Source organism: Frankliniella occidentalis, unplaced genomic scaffold, assembly GCF_000697945.3.
Source record: "Frankliniella occidentalis isolate FOCC.00 unplaced genomic scaffold, Focc_3.1 Scaffold15, whole genome shotgun sequence".
Classification (NCBI taxonomy): Eukaryota; Metazoa; Arthropoda; class Insecta; order Thysanoptera; family Thripidae; genus Frankliniella; species Frankliniella occidentalis.
The window spans coordinates 585358-588173 of record NW_026267145.1 but is presented as its reverse complement, the minus strand read 5'-3'; the positions used below and the strand labels follow the sequence as shown (position 1 = coordinate 588173).

Here is a 2816-nt window from a genome sequence, read left to right as displayed (position 1 = left end):
GCCTAAAGGTGTTCGAGAGGCGCCAAGACCGCGCCAGGTATGCAAATTGCGCATCCCCCGAAGAACGTCCTCAACCTCGTCACAAAATTCGCGCGCCACATTCAAACTGTACACACACTGTTTTTTAAAAGGCATTGATCATTGCCATTATTGGCAATGAAAACGCCCTCATTGCCACTGGGTTGGCAATGAAGCGCCTTTTTGGCAATGAACAGCGTAATGGCAATAAGACAAAAATAAGACCTTTCCAGCGGCAATGAACCGATCATTGCCAATCCAACGGCAGTTTTTATTGCCAGCCCAATGGCAATGTTCTGAAAGTAACTTAAAATTAATTCACTTTTTCATTGTTTGCCTCATTTTGGCATTACATTATTGCCGACCTTTTGGCATTGAACGATCATAGCGGACTTTTTGGCAGTGAACCGTCACTGCCGACATATTGGCAGTGAACCTTCACTGCCGACATTTCGGCAATGAACCGTCAATGCCGGCACTTTGGTAATGAACGTTCAATGCCACAATATGACAATGACTGAATAGCCGAAAACTTAGAAAAAGTTCACAAACTGACATCCACTCATTGCCAAAATTGGCAATGAATATTGCCTTTGTACTGGCAATGAACCATCATTGCCGCTGGAAAGGTCTTACTTTTGTCTTATTGCCATTGCATGATCATTGCCACAAAAGGTAGTACTTTCATTGCCATTGGAGGGACAGTGCAGTGTAATCAAAAGTTTGATACATGATATGGGCATGACGGAAAGCAGCCCTGTGAAACGTGATTTACCATAACAATTTTGCGCGCCCAAGTATTTCTATCACTCAGCTCAAATTGTTTCGCCATCTAATAATGACATTCTCTCGACGTCCCCTCTCCGCTTCTCTCTCTCTCTCTCTCTCTCTCTCTCTCTCTCTCTCTCTCTCTCTCCCCCTCTCTCTCTCCTTAACGCGACGAAGCCCAGAACATACGAGGGGGTTGGGGAGGGGAGGAGGTGGAGGGTTCGCAATTTGGCTGCAGGCGCGACGCAGCGTGGCGTGGCTAAGCGGAGCGGCATATCCTGTTGGCAGCAAAGTTTGCAGCATTGAGATATCGAGTCGAAGCCACACGCTACACAAAGTGAACCGAGTCGAGGTGAACCGCCCTGACGGGACCACCACCCCCAACCTCCCCTGTCGAACCAGCTGGCGGGGCAGAGGGGAAAGGGGGGGGGGGCAGCCCCGGGGCACCTCGCGCGCGCCGCAGCCATCGGAAAAACTTTGGCTGGTCTCGCGCGCGCTCGGGGAAACATAATGGCAACCAAGTGACTTATTCCAGCCGAGAAAGGACCAAGTCGGCCGCTCGTGCAAGTGGGCCCGGCCCGGGGAGGTGGGGCGGGGCCCGGCGAGCGCGCCTGCCATGGGGAGGGTAGGCAACCCGGTGCACGCCGGCGCACGAGCGCGGGCTACAGCGCAGGCTGACCCGGGTGCGCCCGAGGGTGCGCCGCGGGAGAGGGAGGGGGGTTGTTCGTTAGAGCGAGTAGGAGGAAGGGAGGGACGCAGCAATTTTATTCTTCCGTGAAGTTCTCTATGGTTATTGTGGAAAGGATATCCCGATAAACTTGTCACACCATATATTTTTATGTTGTATGTCAAGTTTTGAAAATAAAATCAAAATACTTCAGGATGTTTTTGATTGCAAACTATACAAAACTCAAAGATGAGAAGCATAAGTTTATTTTGGACACATAGACCATTTAAAGTATAACATCGTAAAACTTGGAAATTCGTTGATCACGAAAAAAAAAAAGATTCGCTGTGCCAGCTATTACATTGACTGGTATTTGGACAGGTAACCTGATAAGTTTCTGGAAACACTATATGAGCTATTATAATCGATTATTGACTGTAGCAGTCGATTATATGACTCTGGGAAATAATATGCAGATTGTAGGAACATTGGTTCCCAGAGTCAATGACGACTGCTACAGTCAATAATCGATTACAATAGCTCATTTAGTATTTCCAGAAACTTATCAGGTTATCTGTCCAAATACCAGTCAATGTATTAGCTGGCACAGCGAATCTTTTTTTTCCGTGATGGGATCGCCACGAAAGTGAAAGTTTTTCCAGAAGCAACCGGAAACTTACGTAACAGGAATATGTTTGCTGTGGAGTTCGAGAGAGGGTTGGGGGACGTTGGCGGTCAGAGCGTGAAAGGGTTAATACGGAGGTACAAGCCGCCAGGTGGGCGGGCCACCGGCGCCCGAACTGTGCGTTGACCACAATCTAGCACCGACGCACGACAACCAATAATTTAGGCGGGTCCCCAAAATTGGAGCAGGCACTTTGAGTGCTGATCCAGAAGCACCCTTTCAGGCGGGGCGTGGTGGGGCGTGGCGTGGGCAAGGGGTGCCAGGGTGGTGGAAGGGCAAGGCCGAGGGGGAATGGCATTGCGTCAACTGCAACGTCAGCGAATATGCAACAACCTCGCAACATTGGTGCGCATTCAATGATGCACCCGGAACATTTAACGTGTTACAAATGCAGACAATGTTCGAACAATGTACACGAGTCACCGGCGGTGTACGTACACGTGGACCGGGCCAGGATCTCGGTGTCCACCAGGACCGACGAGGCGCACGTAAGTGCAATCACAAGGCCCCGCCAGAAGGCGTCCACCGACCGAACATCCGGCCTCTCGCCCTCCCGTTCCCCCGCCTCCCTGGCCTCTCTGGACTCCAGGCAACGTGATACTCGGAGACAACCTTTCAAAATCAGCCCGGCATCTCGGAGGCGGCCGCAGCGCGACCTGTGTGTGGGGGGTGGGGTGG

General features: G+C 50.9%; 1 protein-coding gene across 1 annotated transcript in view; it reads right to left on the bottom strand.

Moving 5' to 3' along the window:
• Nucleotides 1-2816, bottom strand: part of LOC113211652 (nephrin-like) — a 41174-nt gene that overhangs the window by 19786 nt on the left and 18572 nt on the right. The window lies entirely within an intron of this gene.